Here is a 20285-nt window from a genome sequence, read left to right on the forward strand (position 1 = left end):
GTCTTTCTTACACCAAAGTACTTAAACATTATGCTATGCTGCCTCCAACAGGGAGTGGAAAGACATGCTTTCCATTTAGAATATTCTTGCTAGGACTCCCTGATCAAATACTGATGGAACCTGGAAAAGGTCCAGTCTATGCTAGACACTCCATTGCTTAAATGCCCCAGGGACACCCAATAGGGTAGAACCTACTTATTCAATGACTACTTCAGTTTCCATTACCTCAAACTACAATGTTTCTGGGGTTTGCTATTAACATTCACTACAACCCTTCTGACAAAAATTATCAACATTTAATTTCCTACCTTTTTTATTCTTTTAAGGAAAGGGCATTTGGCTGGGGATAGCAAATCTGAGCTGTGGTCCTTACTTTGGGAAATTTACTCCAGTCATTTGATTTCTCTGAATCTATATTTCCTTTCTGACAAAATGGATATTCTGCCTGTGTTAGCTATTTGACTCAAGGAGAAAAATCAGCTGAGGAAAAAATGATTTTGGATTTGCAAAGTTTGAGCTAATCTAAACTACAAAAAAAGAGTCTGAGCCGCTTAAAATTTTAAAATACAGATTTAAAACTGGCAAATTTTCAACTAAACTGTACAAGTGGAGAACAAGTGACGAATGTGAAAAGGATAGCTTATAATTAATACATTGAATGCTTCATTGATTCATAATGTCAAATGCCTACTATGTGTCACACATGTCCCAGGCCTTATACATGTGGAAATGACACAGCTAAAGTCCATGCCTTAAAGAAGTTAATTTTTAAAAAAGACAGGGTCTCAGCTCTGTTGTCCAGGCTGGAGTGCAGTGGCTCGATCATAACTCACTGCAATCTCAAACTCCTGAACTCAAGCGATCTTCCTGCCTCAGCCTCCTGAGTAGCTGGGACAAGACGCATGCACCACCACACGCAGCTAATTTTTTTTTTTGAGATACTGTCTCCCTATGTTGCCCAGGCTGGTCTTGAACTTCTGGGCTCAAGTGATCCTCTCACCTCAGCCCCACAAAGTGTTGGGATTATAGGCATGAGCCACCATGCCTGGCCTGGAGTTCACTGTTTATTTAATAAAGGAGAGGCACAAGTACACAGATAATTACAATATAATCTAAAGTGGGATTACGGCAGAGATAATGGAGTCCTAATTTTGTGTATGTGTGTGGCAGGCGAGAGGAACTGAGCAGAGAGGAGACTAGGAAGAATGTGTGTATGGAGGGGGTGGGGGTGAATGGGGGAGGAGGCAGGGAAGGCTTAAAAATAACATTTAAACTGGGTCCTGAGGAATGAGTGGGAGTTTACCAGAAAGGGAAAAGTCATCCCAGAACATACAAAGGTAAAGGAAAGGTGTGAAGGACATAATAAATTAGAAAAACTACAGGAAGTTTGGTGTTGGGAACACGGGGATAGGAGGAAGAAAAGAGAGAGGAATAACATGAAGAGTTAGACCAGATCCAGATTGCAAAACACTTTATGCTATGGACAAGGAAGAATCTAGTGGCAAGAGGGTCTATTGGGGGCTATAAACTGAACTACCACAGAGTCTCAATGAAGCTAAATTAACGAAACTTTATGTATATTATCCCCAAATGCGGTGAGGGAGTATTTAAATGTAAGACATTCAAAATATTGCCCATTTTAGTAACGTTCTTCAAAGACCATTGGTTTGACACTGAAGGAGAAAAAAATTGAAAAAGTCATGATTTTACTTTCAATAAAGGGCTCCCATGTAGCTAGGAATACAGGTGCATGCACCACCACCCTGGCTAATTTTTTTTTGCAGGGTCTCACCATGTTGTCCAGGTTGGTCTCAAACTTCTATCAAAAGGGATCTTCCCACTTCAGCCTCCCCAAACGTTGGGATTACAGGTGTGAGCCACTGTACCCAGCCTTAAGATACTTTACAGAGCTAAAGGTATAAGACAAGACACTCTGTTTTCTAATGCAACTTAAGCTGCCCTGACCCTTGCCTAAAGTTGTCTGGTCTTTACATAGAATGTCTGGAAAAGTTCCGATTCTTATGCGGTGAACTAGTTCCTTAACATAAAATTGGTCCAGTTGACCTATTATCTCTTTTTTTAAGTGAAAAGATAAAGAATGAAGATGACCATCCCCATAAATATTCATATCTGGTGGTAACAAAACCACCATTTAAAAAGCAGCACGCATGCTGGTATTATACATTTAGCTGTCAATATACTTCATATTTCTCTAATGTACTGCTGCTTGAGACAGTGGCTTTACCCTGATCCTGTCATTAATGACTCTCATTAATGAGAGTAACATAGAGGATAATTCTGTTAGTCATTGCTCTTTTAACTTTTTGACAATTTAACTCTGCTTAAGCAGAATGGTCTAAACAAATATATGTGCTGTTCACAGGACAACTATTTTGGCACAAAAAAAGCTGATATTGAGCTTTAAAAGCACCTGTCTCAAAGATATGCAGTAATCATTAATAAACCACAAGGTACAGAGAGGAAATACAGCGTAGTAGAAAGAGTAGTCAGTTCTGAGGAACACTATTACTTCAAAATATTCATGAGAGGATAGCAGGAGAAAGGCACCATGATAACTTCCTCTCTCGGATATTGACATTGCACATATTTAGCATATAAATGCCTCTGAGAAGTTCTGGAGTAAGGACACCACTATAGCTCAACATTTCCCAATTTTGCTTGACACTGAAATCAATTATCTCCAATGATGTCTTGAATATGTTCTACTAATTATGTGATCTGGGGCAAGAAATCTAACCTCTTTGAGTCATCATTTCCCTATATATAAAAAGATCATACTAGTTTATCAGTCTCATAAGATGACGGGCAGGAGCAAATGATTTAGTATTTACCATATGCACTACTGGCTGTATGTTATTATCATTACTACACTAAGAGTAACAGTGACTTCAGGAATAGACGTTTCATTCTTCACGTGAGGAGTCAAAAACAAGAGAACAACGTAAACTGAAGGGAAGAAAAAGTTTAATGTATTTCCTGTGAAGATTTTCCATTCTTAAAAGCACAACTAAATTTTATTAATCCTCACAGTAGTAAAACATTACACAAAGGCACTGCCATCTGCAGGTCATAAACATGGACTACTTGCAATGATTATTTAAAATGAAGTTTCAAACCATTAAATCTTTTCTCATCAGACTTCTAAAGTCTTTCCAAAAGTTGTTTATTCTGGTTGGACGCGGTGGCTCATGCCTGTAATCCCAGCACTTTCGGAGGCAGAGGCGGGCAGATCACCTGAGGTCGGGAGTTCGAGACCAGCCTGACCAACATGGAGAAACCCCGTCTCTACTAAAAATATACAAAATTAGCCGGGTGTGGTGGCGCACACCTGTAATCCCAGCTACTTAGGAGACTGAGGCAGGAGAATTGCTTGAACCCGGGGGCCAAGATCGCACCACTGCACTCCAGCCTGGGGAACAAGAGTGAAGCTCCGTCTCAGAAAAAAACAAAAATAAAACCAAAACAAACAAGTTGTTTTTTCTTAGCTCTCAAGCACTGGTAGATGAGTTTCCATTTGCTGAAGTTCTGAAATGGACGCCGGGCTTAAATCAAATTCTCAGAAATGTGAAGAAAATGACCTTAGCCTTACATAAATTCTACATTGTGATCATACCAAGGTAACCCCAAAGAAACATGTTTTTAACAGGGGGAGAGATACACACACACACACATACATATACATATATATATATTTTTTACACAGCCTTTGAGGGGAGGGGAAGAAAACTTGAATAAGCCTGAACTGACTTATCCGACTTTCCTGTCAATGATTTAAATTAAATCTGCTCTTACATTCACATAAACAGATTTTATGAACACACTATTAACTTACAAATAAGTTAATCTGTCAATGCCTCCTTTAAACTTATGGTGTTCACAGGTATCCAACATTGAGCAAATTGAATCTAGAAAAACTCCTTCCAATGAGCCTTGCAATATGGATTTGCTAGGACATTCTACAAGGAAAATCAGTGTTTCTAAGTTTTAGGTTAACAGAAGTGTCAGAGGTTCCAAAGGCAATCTGAAGAGTGACAGATGAGCTCAAGGAAAGGCAAAGAAATCACAATAAAGGAAGAAATGGATGTTAACAAATAGCCAACTGATTTCTAATATCCACAATGGAAAGCATGGGCTTTACTGGTTGCAAAAAGTCGACACGAAGTTAGTTTTCACACCCAGACTGACTCATAGAGAAAACATTAAATTAACAGTTGTCAAAACTCACAAAAGCTTCCCCAGCATTTGTAGAAACATCTTTTTATAAGCCATCGGGGGCTACGACATCACAACGCTGTAAGAAAATTCAGGCACATCGGGTGCACCTGAGCGGACACAGTTCTTGCAGTTCCCTGGGACTAACACTTTTAAGTCAACAATGAGAAGAGTTTACAACAAGAAAGCTGTTACATTATCCCTGAAGAGCCCAGGGCATTCATAGAATCTGCTTTGCCTCAGGGAAAAATTCTGTGCACAGGGTGCAAGCCAGAAGAACCACAATTAATCAGCTACTCCTCGGGCAGCGTTTCCCAAAGTGTGGAACGCAGAATAATTTCAGGAGGAACAAGGACGCACTGTTTATTTCAACAGACAGATATTTATTTTTTTATAAGCATTAGAAAAATAACTGGCTTTCCAGTACCCGGTTTGTGATTGAAGTTGCCGCCTTAAATATATTTAAGAAGAAAAAAAGAGTTTGAATTTTTTAAAAAATGTAACATTTGGTAAACAGCAGTACAGATGGTCCACGGACATAAAGGTGCAACGCGAGACTGAAACGTGGGCAACGCCGTCCTAAGAAAAGCCCCACGCCTGCTGGCGGGGAGCGGACAGTGCCCCGCGCCGGGAGCCTGGAAAGCCGGCCGGATCGGACGCTGGCGCTGAGCTACGTGGTAAACCCGGGCACAGTTCCTCTCCCCGTTCTCTGGGCCCGAGGTCCGCGCCTACAAAACGCGTGGGGTGTCACACGACAAGGAGACACCCCGAGAATGCGGTCAGGGGCCGCGAGGCGGTGACGGGGGACAGCGCTCCGTACACCGCTCGGCGCTGCACGCCTGGAGAACACCCGGTGCCACGGGATGCCTTGGGCCCGGTTCGAATCCCGACTGCGCCACTGACTCGCTGAGGACCCGCGGGCGAGCGACTCCACCGTTTCGACAGGGTGGTGCGGGGTGTGCGGCTCAACCAGAGAAGCCTTGAGGACTCCTAGTGACCGACCGTTCGTGCACAGACAGGCGGCTGCAACGCGACGCCGCCGACCTGCGTCCACCACAGAGGACCATAGGCCGCCTCGGCCAGCCGGGCCTGGGCCTGACGGGAGCCGTAGGCGGCCGCGCCCCGCACCGGGCATGCGCAGCACCGCGCGCACCCGGAGAGGAGCCGAGACCGTGGCCGCGCGTCGAGTGGGCCTTCCCGCCTCAGCCTCCCCGTCCGGCCAGGCCCCCCCCACAAAGGCCTGCCCGTCAGCCCCACACCTCGGCTGACGGCCAGCGCTTCCCGGCACTCACCGCTACCAGCGCGGCGGGCTCCCGGCCGCTCCTTCGCCTCAGGCCCGCCGCTGCCGCCTCCGCGTCGGCCCACCTGCCCGCCGTAGGACAAAGGCGCCACCAACCGACCGGCGCGGGCACGAGGCAATGGCGGCCGGGCGGAGAGTGGAGATGGGGGCAGAGGGCGCGCACGTAGCGGCAGGCGCGGCACTGTCGCAAGACCGCGCGTGTTTACGGCAGGGCTGAGTTGGGGCGTCGATCTCCTTGGCAATGAGGGCCCGGGAAGTGGTTCTCGGGCGGGAGTTGAGAACGCAAGGAGTTGCCTAGCAACAGCGTCCTAGGCTGAGGATGGGCCCCACGGTGGTCCCCCCAGCCCCCGCCCCAGAGTACTTTCCTTCTGTTTTCAGAGCACATTTCCTCCTCCCTAACTGTGGGAACAGAACATTCAAATCCCCAAATACCTTGATTTAGTCTTGCATAAAACCGAAAGCAAAAACCCCAAATCCCTATACACGCGTGTATTGGAGAATATATATAGTCCTGTAACCTCCGGATCACAAGGAACAAAGAGAGCAGAAAGGTGGAGAAAATGTTGTATTTAAATTTACATTTAAATAGGCTCTGTACTCTATTCGTTTCACTGACAAGCGGCAACAGGCTTCTAGAGATATAGTCACAGGTTCTTCTTGAGTTATTTATTCTTGGAATATTCGTTCAACGTCAAAAATTTCCCGGAATGTAACTGTTGACCGTGAAGCCTGTAAAATGTTGTACTGTTCATTTCATGTGTAGAATACATTTGTCACAGGGAATGGGATTTGCTCACACAATAGTAAATGCACTCTATTAATCACAGCCATAGCTATATGAATCAGGTACTCTTTTATTAGTGTTGGAAACGCCTCAGACTCCATGGGGTCTAGTTCTTCTCCTTGCGAATATTGCCTGCTAAGAAAAAATGGTGCCTGTGGAATTTAAACACTACAAGAAGCCAGATTTCTTTGACATCTACCCCTATGCTCACTCCACTCATTTATTCACTGAATGTTTATTACATACCTACTATGTAGCCCTATACTTATTATATGCCTGCTTGTTAGGTGCTGTTATGTGCAAATGCAGACCCTTCTCTGCTATCTTTGACATTACAGTCTGGTGAAAGATAGCATTAGACGAATAATCACACTTGAGTGTGTAATTGCAAACTGAGATAAACGCTGTGATGGAAAGAAATAGGGATTCTCAATGGGTGTAACTAGAACTTTAGTTTACTCACAGGCAAAGTGGGCTATTCCAATTCCCACTTTATAAGACTGTGTGAAATTAGAAATGAAGACATAAAGTCTGTCAAATAATGGATACCCAACAAATGTTCATTCTTATTCCTTTCCCTCCAATATAGATCCTAATACTATGAAAATTTAAGAAGAATCATATTAATTAGATGATTAAGATAACCAAGCTTAGGGAAAAATGTTGGTTTAGAGGTGAGTGGCAGTACCTCAAGTGGGTAGTGGACTTTAGCCAAAAGATGTATTCAGTGACTTGTGTAGTAAGCATTTAATGAGTGTTTTCTATGCACTTGATTTTGTGGAGAGTAGAGAGTAAGGTAGACAAAATCCTTGTGCTTAGGGAGCTCATGGCCTATTAGGGAATATAAGCAATAAACAAATGATAATATGTAGTGTTTGATGAGTATTTTTGATAGAGGAGCAAGTTAATTTTATGAAGAAAGATTCTTGTAGGGAGGCAGGTGCTCAGGACTTGGTGACTTCTCATTTAGATGTTTGCTTTACATAATAGGTAACATCTATTGTGTGCCTACCATGTGCTGAATCCTTTACACATATCATCTCATTTAATCCTCACAATAACCCTATTGAGAGGTGACAGCGTGCTGGCAGCCCTCGCAGCCCTTGCTCGCTCTCTGTGCCTTCTCGGCCTCGGCGCCCATTCTGGCTGCTCTTGAAGAGCCCTTCAGCCTGCCGCTGCACCATGGGAGCCCTTCTCTGGGCTGGCCGAGGCCGGAGCTGGCTCCCTCGCCTTGCGGGGAGGTGTGGAGGGAGAGGCACGGGCGGGAACCGGGGCTGCGTGCGGCGCTTGCGAGCCAGCTAGAGTTCCGGGTGGGCGTGGGCTTCGCCGCCTCGCACTCGGAGCGGCCGGCCGGCCCTGCTGGCCCCAGGCAGTGAGGGGCTTAGCACCCAGGCCAGCAGCTGCGGAGGGTGCGCCGGGTCCTCCAGCAATGCTGGCCCACCGGCACTGCACTCGATGTCTTACCAGGCCTTAGCTGCCTCCCCGTGGGGCAGGGCTTGGGACCTACAGCCAGCCATGCCTAAGTCTCTGTCCCCCCCCACACCCCCTCCCGCGGCTTCTGCGCGGCCTGAGCCTCCCTGATGAGCGCCGCCCCCTGCTCCAAGGCGCCCAGTCCCATCCACCGCCCAAGGGCTGAGGAGTGCTGGCGCACGTCGGGGGACTGGCGGGCAGCTCCACCTGCGGCCTGGTGGAAGATCCACTGGGTGAGGCCAGTTGGGCTCCTGAGTCTAGTGGGGACTTGGAGAACCTTTGTGTCTAGCTAAGGGATTGTGAATGCACCAATCAGCACTCTGTGTCTAGCTCAAGGTTTGTGAACACACCAATCAGCACCCTGTGTCTAGCTCAGGGTTTGTGGATGCACCAATTGGCACTCTGTATCTAGCTAATCTGGTGGGGACTTGGAGAATATTTATATCTAGCTAAGGAATTGTGACTACACCAATCAGCACTCTGTATCTAGCTCAAGGTTTGTAAACACACCAATCAGCACCCTGTGTCTAGCTCTGGGTTTGTGGATGCACCAATCAGCACTCTGGATCTAGCGGGGACTTGGAGAATCTTTATGTCTAGCTAAGGGATTGCGAATGCACCAATTGGCACTGTGTATCTAGCTCAAGGTTTGTATATGCACCAATCAGCACTGTGTGTCTAGCTCAGGGTTTGTAAATACACCAATCGACACTGTATCTGGCTAATCTAGTGGGGACGTGGAGAACTTTTGTGTCTAGCTCAGGGATTGTAAATGCCCCAATTAGCACCCTGTCAAAACAGACCAATCAGCTCTCTGTAAAACAGACCAATCGGCTCTCTGTAAAATGGACCAATCAGCAGGATGTGGGTGGGGCCAGATAAGAGAATAAAAGGAGGCTGCCTGAGCCAGCAATGGCAACCCACTCAGGTTGTCTTCCACAGTGTGGGAGTTTTGTTCTTCTACTCTTTGCTGCAAATCTTGCTACTGGTTTTTGGGTCTACACTACCTTTATGAGCTGTAACATTCACCGGAAGGTCTGCAGCTTTACTCCCGAAGTCATTGAAACCATGAACACCCCGGGAGAAAGGAACAACTCCAGACGCGCCACCTTAAAAGCTGTAACACTCACCTCGAAGGCCTGTAGATTCACTCCTGAGCCAGCAAGCCCACGAACCCACCAGAAGGAAGAAACTCCGAACGCATCCAAACATCAGAAGGAACAAACTCCGGACACGTTGTCTTTAAGAACTGTAACACTCACCGTGAGGGTCCGCGGCTTCATTCTTGAAGTCAATGAGGCCAAGAACCCACCAATTCCAGACACACTGTAATATATGTACTATATTCCTATTTTACAAATGAGACAATTGAAGCCAGTTAATTTGCTTGTCCCCCAGAGAGTATGTGGCATGGCCAGACTCAATGAGCCTGTGCGGCCTGATGCCCAAACATGCTATTTTAACCACAAGTGATACTGTGTTCTGGGATAAGAAGTTCACTTCCAAGTCAGGGGGTACCTGATTGGTGTAAAAGCCTGTAACCCTTCAGAGGTGAGCACCAAAGTTTGACCAGGAGATAAAATGAAAGTTTGCTACAATGGAGGCCGTCTGATTTCTGTCAGATGGATCTTTAAGCTCACTGGCTGTTAAAATTTGGTGTACAGTGGGTTACCGCTTACTGTAAGGGAAGAAAGGTATAGTTTAATGTGTGGCCAGTACTAAAGAACGATTGTGTGTTTCGTAGAACATATGAGTAGGCCTTGTGATTTACAGGACAGCCAAGACAGGGCAATGAGCAGTTCCACTCAAACAGCAAACTGGAGGGGCAGCATTTGGTGCTCAGCAAATACCTGTTGAATGAAGAAAAAAAAATAAGAAAGAAAGAGTAAATTAAATACCATAGTCAATAGTGGAGGAATTTTTTTGAGATATCAATTTGGTTTTATTTTAATCTGGTATTTTTCTTAGTATTTCAGACTGCTTTATATGATGAAGCCAGATACGTTTCGGGTAATGAAGTGGTGATTAAAAAATGTCTAAGCAATGGGCTCAGGAATATCCCGGGAGAGAGAGCCAGAGGGTCTATGATAAAGAAAACATGCAGTTTTTTTTTTTTTTAAAGACAAGATTACTGCAGAGAATCAGAAAGTAGGATCAGAAGGCAATCTTGAGTAAAACCCTTCCATTTTGACAAATGCAGGGCGTAATATAGCCTCTTAAAATTTTGATTTATAAAAATTAATTTTTTTAGAGACAGTCTCACTCTGTCAAGGCGATCAAGCCTTGACCTTCCGGGCTCAAGTGATCCTCCCACCTCCGCCTCCTGAGTAGCTGGGACTACAGGCATGTGCTATCATGCCGGGCTTTTTTGGGTAATTTTTGTAGAGACAGGGTTTCATCATGTTGCCCAGGCTGGTCTTAAACTCCTGGGCTCAAGTCATCCTCCCTCTCGGCCTCCCAAAGTGTTGGGATTACAGGTGTGAGCCACTGTACCCTGCTGAATCTCAGTTTTGTATTGGTGATGAGCGGGCTGGCATAAAGACCTATTCTTTTATTTATTTTTTTTTTTGAGACCGAGTCTCGCTCTATCGCCCAGGCTGGAGTGCAGTGGCACAATCTCTGCTCACTGCAACCTCCACCACCCGGTTTCAAGCAATTCTCCTGCTTCAGCCTCCCGAGTAGCTGGGAGTACAGGCGCCCGCCCCACGCCCTGCTAATTTTTGTAGTTTTAGTAGAGATGGGGTTTCACCATATTGGCCAGGCTGGTCTCGAACTCCTGACCATGTGATCCACCCGCCTTGGCCTCCCAAAGTGCTGGGATTACAGGCGTGAGCCACCGCGCCCGGCCCATAAAGACCTATTCTAAACGCCAACAGCACTCAGATGCAGCCTGAGTTTGCAAAAACACTTTCAAGAATACTTTGCATATCATCTGACACAACCCAGGAGAGGAGAAACCTAGTACTTAAGAGTGGCAGCTTTGGTGATAGAAGTCAGAATAGAGGTTAACTCTGGGGGCATAGACTGGGAAAGAGCTTGAAGGAACTTTCAGGAAGATGGAAATGTTCTATATCTTGATCCCATAGTGGTTACGTGGAATATATACACAGGTAAACATTTATAGAGTCATGTGTTTAAAATTGTGCATTTTACTATATGTAAAGTATACATCAATAAAAATTTAATTAAAAGAAAAAAACTGAAGATTTTGAAATCAAAATGATTTGGGTTCAAATGATGGCTCTGTCCCTTAATTTAGCTATGTGAGTTTGGGTCTTCTTTCATACATTTGATATGTATTGAGTACCTCCTAGGTTTACCATGCTAGACACAAAGGACACCGCAGTGAACAAGAAAGAGATAGTCGGTGCTTTCACAGAGCTTCAACCAAGCCACAGGTACCTGTCTTGACAACAGGGATAATAAGACCTTCCTCATGAGGTCATTGTAAGGATTAAGTGAAATCATGCATGTAAAGTTCCTGGAATATAGTTGATGCTGAAAAACAAACAAATAAACCCCAAAATTTTATACAGTGTGAGGAACCTGATGCTTAGGTTAAGTGACTTATCTAAAGCCATACATTTACTAAGAAGTCAAGTTGAAACCAGAACTTAGAACCCAAGTCTTAATTCAAAGTCCTATAATTTTTCAATTACAACCACATTTTCCTGTTATATCTTTCATTTGCGTGAAAGGAAGGCACTTTACATCTTGTGTACTATAGCTAATGTTTATAAAGATCCCTGAATGACACTGAGGTAGAGTTGTCAGATTTAATAAATACGAGTAAAATAAACTAAACATTTTGGGCCAGATATGGTGCCTCATTCATTTAATTCTAGCACTTTGGGAGGCCAAGGCAGGAGAACTGGTTAAGCCCAGGAGTTTGAGGCCAGCCTGAGCAATATTGAGGGACCCCTGGCTCTACAAAACATAAAAAAACTAGCCGGGTATGGTGGCATGCACCTGTAGTCCCAGCTACTCAGGAGGCTGAGATGGGAGGATTGCTTGAGCCTGGGAGGTTGGGGCTGCAGTGAGCCATGATCGCGCAACTGCACTGCAGCCTGAGTGACAGAGTGAGAACCTGTCTCAAAAGAAATAAATAAACAAAAATTACGTTTTTTAAAAAGTATGCCCATGCAATATTTTGGACATATTTATACTAAACAATTATTCATTGTTTTCCTAAAGTTAAAATGTAACTGGATGTCCTGTATTTTATCTGGCAGCTCTACACTGAAAGAATCATTGAATTTTAAATAGATGTTTCTTCATTAGAAGCGATCTTAGTTTCTAAAAGATTCACGTAAAGAAAAAGACTGAAAAACATTTAGAGGTTGAGGTGCTTGTTTCTTTTTTTTGTTTTTGAGACAGGGTCTCCGTCTGTCACCCAGGCTGGAATGCAATGACATGATCAGGGCTCACTGCAGCCTCAACCTCCTGGGCGCAGGCGATCCTCCCATCTCAGCCTCTCAAGTAGCTGGGACCACAGGCACACACCACTAGGCCTAGCTAATTTTTGTATTTTTTGTAGAGATGCAGTTTCATCATGTTGCCTAGGCTGGTCTCACACTCCTGGGCTCAAGTAAGCCTACCTCCTTGGCCTCCCAACATGTTGGGATTATAGGTGTGAGCCACTGCACCTGGCCTGGTATCTCTTAATTTAATTTTTTAATTATTATTTTTCTGGTTACATATACAGGGACAGAGATTCTGTCATCCAACTTCATCTTGCCATCTTTACCCAGAACTTTCACATTACCTCATTTACTCTACACAGCAACCCTGTGTGATGAATGCTAAATGATTTAAACTTTAAACGTTCCTTAACATTTCAAACATACATAAAATACATACCTTTCTACTCACCACTGTGATGAAACAAGTATAAACGCTTTTGCTAACTTGCTTTAGAAATGAAGTGATATAAAAACAGCTGGCTGGGTGCAGTGGCTCACACCTGTAATCCCAGCAGTTTGGGAGGTCAAGGCAGGTGGATCACCTGAGGTCAGGAGTTCGAGACCAGCCTGGCCAAAATGATGAAACCCTGTCTCTACTAAAAATACAAAAATTAGCTGGGCATGGTGGCGCCTGCCTGTAATCCCAGCTACTCGGGAGGCTGAGGCAGGATAATTGCTTGAACCCGGGAGGTGGAGGTTGCAGTGAGCTGAGATTGTGCCATTGTACTCCAGCCTGGGCAACAAGAGCGAAACTCTGTCTCAAACAAACAAACCAACAAACAACAACAACAAAAAACAGCTAAGATCCTTCTATCACCCTCATCTCTCTCCAGGTAATCAATCCCCTGAAATACATTCCCATGTATATTTTGTACTTTAATTTTATTTTATTTTTAACAGACAGAGTCTCACTCTGTTGCTCAGGTAGGAGTTCAGTGGTGCTATTGCTCACCGTAGCCTCAAACTCCTGGGCTCAAGCAATCCTCCTGCCACAGCCGCCCAAGTAGCTAGGACTGCAGGTACACACCACCATGCCTGGCTAATTCTAAAAATTGTTTTTTTGTAGAGACGGGGTCTTGCTATGTTGCCCAGGCTGGCCTCAAACTCCTGGTCACAAGGGATCCTCTCACCTTGACTTCCCAAAGCACTGGAATTACAGGCATGAGCCCAGTCACAGAGTGCCCAGCCTATATTTTTTACTTTTATCATAAAAGATATATCCATAAACTGTATAGCATTGTTTAATAGTGTTTAGATACAGTTTATGTATCCTTTTATGACTTTTTTTTAACTGTACTAGGTTTTTAAGATTTAAGTGTGTTGAAACATGTAACTAGTTTACTGGTTCTTAAAGTGTAGTCCCTGGACCAGCAGCATCAGCAACATCTGAGAATTTGTTAGAAATGCAAATTTCCACTGAATGAATCAGAAACCCTAGGGGTAGGACCCAGTCATCTGTCCTTTACCAAGCCCTTCTGATGATTTCCATATACCCTGAAGTTTGAGAACTACTGCTCTAATTTATTTATTTGTTGTCTAGTATTATACTGTATGAATCAGCCACAGTTTATGTATCTGTACTAAGGAAGTTAGGTTTTTGTTTTGTTTTGATTTTTGTTGTTGTTGTTTTTGAGATGGAGTTTCACTCTGTTGCCCAGGCTGGAGTACAGTGACGCGATCTCAGCTGCAATCTCTGCCTCCTGGGTTTAAGTGATTCTCCTGCCTCAGCCTCTTGAGTAGCTGGGATTACAGGCAACTGCCACCACGCCAAGCTAATTTTTCTATTTTTAGTGGAGGTGGGGTTTCACCATGTTGGCCAGGCTGGTCTCGAACTCCTGACCTCAAGTGATCCTCCCGCCTTGGCCTCCCAAAGTGCTAAGATTATAGGTGTGAGCCACCGCGCCCGGCCCTGCTTCTTTTTACAAATGGTGCTGCATTGAACCTGCTAGTGTGTATCTCCTTGGGTACCCATTTCAGAGCTTTCCAGGATACTCATTTAGGAGTGGAATTGCTATCTTTGTAGTAGATCACATTTTAAACTTTACAAGATTTAGCAAGATTACTCGCCAAAGAAGTATTATTTAAAGAAGTATATTCCTGCCAGCAGTGTATAAGTACCATTTGTAAATTTCCTTGCCAACTTTTGATATTTTCAGACTTTATTCATTTATTTATTTTTGACTATGATGATGGCTGTGAATGATGTATTTGTGGATTTCATTTTAATTTTCTTGAATTCAGCGATATTCAGCACCTTATCCTACAGCTCTCCAGGTTTCTTTCTTTGTGAATTGCCTGTTCACATTTCTGGCCCATTTTTCTATTAGGTTTACCTATGGTTTTAAAAAATTAGTTCATAGGAGTTCTTTACGTATTCTGGATACTGATCTTCTGTCCGGGTTGGGTCTTCTCTCTGTGGTTTGTCATTTTACTTTGTCAATGGTGTCTTGTCATTCAAAAGTTTTAAATTTTAATTGAAATGTTTCAACATTCCCCTTTATGGTTCATATGTAGTGTCTTATTGAAGAACGCCTTTCCCAGTGTCATATAGATAGTCTCCTTGGTAAATACTACCATGATGTCAGTTTGGTAGATGAGTCAACTGAGGCACTGAGAGCTTAAATGACATGCTCAGGGTCACAGACCACTGGAGATGAGAGACTTGAGCTCTTGGTCCCTGGGTTGCACTGCACTCCATAGTTCCAGAACTTTTTGCCATCCTATTCTGCTGCTTGTTTCATGAGAACTCTTGTCAGCCTTTTTCTGTAGGTAGAGAGGGTGTGCAGAGCTCAGAAAGGATGCAGGTTTGGTGCAGTTTTTATTTACTCCATAATGAAGCACCCATAATGAAGCACCTGGCTCTAGACTTTAGGATTTTTAAAAAGATTTAAATTATTTCAAACAACTTCAGATTTATAGAAAAATTTCAAAAAATAGTATAAAGAATTATCGGCCCAGCATACTGGGTTACGCCTGTAATTTCAGCACTTTGGGAGGCCGAGGTGGGTGGATCACTTGAGACCAGGAGTTTGAGATTAGACTGGACAACAAAGTGAGACCCCATCTCTACAAAACAAACAAAAAAATTACCCAGGTGTTGCTTCCGCTTGGCTGTTTTCCTGCACAGGAGGGCCGTAGGCACCCATGGTGCCCAGCCGGAATGGCATGATCTTGAAGCCCCACTTTCACAAGGACTGGCAGCGGCGCGTGGTCACGTGGTTCAACCAGCCGAGGCGGAAGATCCGCAGACTCAGGGCCTTGCAAACCAAGGCGCGCCGCATCAGCCCGCGTCACGCATCGGGGCCCATCCGGCCCATCGTGCGCTGCACACCCACCCACCCCCGCCCCCGTGGTTCGGTACCACACGGGGCTTCAGCCTGGAGGAGCTCAGAGTGGCCGGCATTCACAAGAGGGTGGCCCAGATCATTGGCATTTCTGTGGATCCGAGGAAGCGGAACAAGTCCATTGCTGTCCCTGCGGGCCAACGTGCAGCGGCTGAAGGAGTACCTCTCCAAACTCGTCTTCTTCCTCAGGAAGCCCTCGGCCCCCCAAGAAGGGAGACAGTTCTGCCGAAGAATTGAAACTGGTCACTCAGCTGACAGGACCGGTCATGCCCACCCGGAATGTCTATAAGAAGGAGAAAGCTCGAATCGTCACTGAGGAGGAGAAGAATGTCAAAGCCTTCGCTAGTCTCCGCATGGCCCGTGCCAACGCCCGGCTTTCCGGCATACGGGCAAAAAGAGCCAAGGAAGCTGCAGAACAGAATGTTGAAACGAAAAAATAAAGCCCTCTTGGGGACTTGCGATAAAAAAGAAAAAAAAATTACCCAAGTGTAGTGGTGCGTACCTGTAGTCCCAGCTGCTCGGGAGGCTGAGGCCGGAGAATTGCTTGAGCCCAGGAAGTTGAGGCTGGACTGAACCATGATTGCACCACTGTACTCCAGCCGGGGTGACAGAGTGAGACCCTGTCGAGAGACAAAAAGAGGGAGAGGGAGAGGGGAAAAGAGAGAGAGAGAAAAAGAGAAAGAGAGAGAAAAAGAAAGATAGAATTTTTGGGCCGGGCGCAGTGGCTCACGCCTGTAATCCCAGCACTTTGGGAGACTGAGATGGGCGGATCACAAGGTAAGGAGTTCGAGACCAGCCTGGCCAACATAGTGAAACCCCGTCTCTACTAAAAAAAAAAAAAAAAATACAAAAACTAGCTGGGTGTGGTGCTGTGCGCCTGTAATCCCAGCTACTCCTGAGGCTGAGGCAGGAGAATTGCTAGAAGCTGGGAGGTGGAGGTTGCACTGAGCCGAGATTTTGCCATTGCACTCCAGCCTGGGCAACAGAGTGAGACTCCGTCTAAAAATAAAGTAAAATAAATTTTAAAAAAAAGAATTTTTGAATGTCCTTCACACAGATTCCCCAAATGAACATTTCACTGTTTGCTCTATAACTCCCTCTCTACCCATCTCTTTCTGTTCCCCTCTCTCTGACTCTTGTCTAATCTACAGACTTCATATGCATTTCACAAATGGTCCCAGTAATGTTCTTCAGAGCAAAAGAAACACTGTTTTTTTCCTAGTCCAGAATCCAATCTAGGATACATGTTGCCTTTAGTTTTCAAGTCTCTTGAGTCTCCTTTAATCTACAACAGTTCTTCAGTCTTTTTTGTCTTTAATGACGTTGACATTTTTGAAGAGTACAGGCCATTTATTTTATAGAATATTCCTCTTTGGGGCTTGTCTGATATTTATTCATTGTTAGATTCAGGTTATACATCTTTGGCAGGAATGTGCAGAAGTGACGTCGTGTCCTTCTCAGCCAGTGTTTGTTCTAAACCCTTTTGACTAGAACCCCCCAAAGCATTATGTGCATAGATGCATTTTTTTTTCCAGGCAAAGGGATTAAAATCTCTTATATACAATTCTCAGAGGGCTCACATGACCTAATAAGAGCCAACATATGGCCAGATGCGGTGGCTCACGCCTGTAATCCTAGCACTTTGGGAGGCCGAGGTGGGTGGATCACCTGAGGTCAGGAGTTCAAGGCCAGCTTGGCCAACGTGGTGAAACCCTGTCTCTACTAAAAATAGAAAAATTAGCCAGGCATGTTGGCGTGTGCCTGTAATCCCAGCTACTCGGGAGGCTGAGGCAGGAGAATCACTTGAACCCGGGAGGCAGAGGTTGCAGCGAGCTGAGATCGCGCCGTTGCACTCCAGCCTGGGCAACAAGAGTGAAACCCTGTCAAAAAAGAAAAAAAACCAAGACATTCCACATTTCTCCTTGCAGGTCTTGGTGGGAGTCCTTGGCTAACAGGGCTGTCTGAAAGAGGCTAGGAGACAGGCACTGAGAGTGGGCGAGAAGAGGTTTCTGCATTCTTTACAGACTCCACAGCCTTCTGGGACCTGCCTGCTGCCCCAGGGAGGTGAAGGTTGCACTGAGCCGAGATTTTGCCATTGCACTCCAGCCTGGGCAACAGAGTGCTGCCCCAGGGAATTTATCTAGTGTGCCATGCAAACAGATATTCCACTCTCCACCTTCCTTGGCCCAAGTTTATTGAGGGAATTTACCATTTATGAAGTCTCGGTGGATTAGAACACAAGCTGTGGAATCTGCATGGTCTATGTTCACTTCTTTCTCCACCACTTCCCAGCTGGGCAAACTTTAGCTTTAACCTCCCTGCACCTCACTTCCTTCATCTGTCAAAGCCGTGTAAGAATAGTCAGGAGGTCAGGACGAAGTAAGTTAAGTTAAATGAGGTAGCACGTATCACTCTTAGAATCATGCCTGGCTCATCGTATGGGCTCATTAGCTCATAGATCTCACCTTCTCTAGGTTCACTTGATGACATCACACTTTGTGTCTTCCTATAGATTTGCTTGTGCTATTTGTTAGACCATTCCTAGAAAGCAGAAGCCCTTAGGTTTTCATGGGCTACTCTGTTGACAGAGGGAATAAATTTCACTGATCACTGAGTGATCATTGAATTCTGGTCCACTAGGACATTGGAGTGGGGGTGGAGGGGACTTTGTTGGGACCATATCAAGTTTCTGGTGAGCCCCAACAGAACTAATAGCTTCTCAAAGCAAGATTCTGTAAAACACAATGAATCAGAATGGGACTGCACACACTTGACAAGCTCTGTTGTATGTTGATAGAGTTGGCTCAGAGAGTTGTTGAAAGACTACCTTAAAGTCCCTCCCAGCCAGTAGAGAGCTTCTTTGGCAGGGTTACCTGGCTTGAAGCCCAGCCTCGGTGACACCTACCATATCAGTATAGCTCTGTACAACTGTGGTAGTCAGAATAGTGACTCCCTGAAGAGGTCCACGCCCTGATCTCTGAAACCTGTGAATATGTCACCTTACACAGCAACAAGAACTTTGCAGATGTCATTGATCTTGAGATGGGGAGACAGTCCTAGATTACTTAGGTGCACTCAATGTAATCATGAGAGTTCTTATAAGAGGGAAGTAAGAGGCTCAGAAGCAGAGAAGATGTGATGACAGAAGCAGAGGAGGGAGGGAAGGAAGGAGGCATGGGCCAGAGGAGAGAAAGTTGCTACACTGCTGGCTTTGAAGACAGAAGATGGGGCCACAAGCCAAGGAAAGCAGGTGGCTTTTAGAAGCCGGAAAAGTCAAGAAAACAGATTCTCCCCAGATCCCCCAGTGCTTCTGACACATATTTGACTTTGGACTTTCTTCTCTCCAGAAGACTAAATAAATACATGTTTTCTTTTTCTAATTTACCGTGGCTTACTTTTTTCCCTTTTAATAATTAAATCTTTAATCCAATTAAAATCAGTTTTGATGCATGATGTCATGGGTAGGTGTAATTAGATTCTTTATTTCTCCTTTTTAATAATTAAACCTGTAATCCCATTAAAATCAGGTTTTTTTGGTGATTTTGTTTGTTTGTTTGTTTTGTTTTTTGAGACAGAGTCTCTGTTGCCCAGGCTGGAGTGCAGTGGCAAGATCTCAGCTCACTGCAACCTCTGCCTCCCGGGTTCAAGCAATTCTTCTGCATCAGCCTTCCAAGTAGCTGGGACTACAGGCACACACCACCATACCCGGCTAATTTTTTTTTCTCTTTTAGTAAAGATGAGGTTTCACCGTGCCCAGGCTGGTCTTGAACTCCTGAGCTCAGGCAATCTGCCCGGCTTGGCCTCCCAAAGTGTTAGGATTACAGGCGTGAGCCACCGAGCCCAGCCTAAAATCAGTTTTGATGCATGATGCCATAGGTAAGTGTAATTAGATTCTCTCTCCCCTCAAATAATACTGCGCAACCATTTTTGTGTTTCTTATTTGCCTCATACATTATTTTCTGCAGGAGGATCAAGTTCAGGGACATCAATTGTTTCTATAGCTGTCTCTTTTTGAGGCATTCTGTACTGTTTCAATTATGTTACTCTAGATGGAACGTATTTAGATATTCTGTTTCCAGAAGCCATGTGAAGTATGCTTGTGAAAATATTTAAAGACAATTATCTTTAGTGTAGGTAAGCGAATCTTGTTTGTGCTAGTCAAATGACCAGATTAATCTGATTAATTCCTTCCTTCACTTGAAATTCAAAGGATCCATTTTCCAATTTGCCTACAAGTATTGGGGTATATAAATAGAATGTAACTCTAATAATCATACAGAAAGATAAAGGAAAATGTCAGAGTCAGGCAGGTCAGCTGAGTCGGTGGTAGAAGATTTTTACTCATTGTTTCCTGAAGATTTTTACTCATTGAGTCCAGGGTAGAACTTGAGAATATTTATTTATTTATTTATTTTTAAAAAGCTCTCTCAGGTTGTAAACCACTGGGCTGGTTTACAAATTAAAACTGCAGAGATAAACTACCTAAAAGCCATTTTCCACGTGTCACCAACTTTCAGGTTTCCTTGCAAATAACCCAAACTGAGAATGTTAAATCTCCCGTATGAGGGTTAGAAGTGGATAACTGGCCAAGTCAGTAGAGACAGAATTTGAAGGATAAGTTTTCCAAACTCAAAACTTAGTGGTGTTAAGTAACCATTTTATCCTTATTCATAGTTTCTGGAAATCAGGGT

The 20285-nt window shown here is 44.4% G+C and overlaps 1 protein-coding gene and 1 pseudogene across 3 annotated transcripts in view; one reads left to right on the plus strand and one right to left on the minus strand.

Moving 5' to 3' along the window:
* NCOA5 (nuclear receptor coactivator 5) overlaps positions 1–5724 on the minus strand; it is a 29032-nt gene extending 23308 nt beyond the window's left edge. For 2 of the 3 annotated variants that reach the window (XM_024238482.3, NM_001132005.1), the window contains 1 exon segment: positions 5526–5613. The gene's annotated coding sequence lies outside the window, so the exon portion shown is untranslated. 3 annotated transcript variants of the gene reach the window in all.
* A 9550-nt stretch (positions 5725–15274) lies between these two features.
* On the plus strand, positions 15275–16046 carry LOC100457316 (large ribosomal subunit protein eL13-like; annotated as a pseudogene).
* Positions 16047–20285: the final 4239 nt, after the last annotated feature.

Source organism: Pongo abelii, chromosome 21 (assembly GCF_028885655.2).
Source record: "Pongo abelii isolate AG06213 chromosome 21, NHGRI_mPonAbe1-v2.0_pri, whole genome shotgun sequence".
Classification (NCBI taxonomy): domain Eukaryota; kingdom Metazoa; phylum Chordata; class Mammalia; order Primates; family Hominidae; genus Pongo; species Pongo abelii.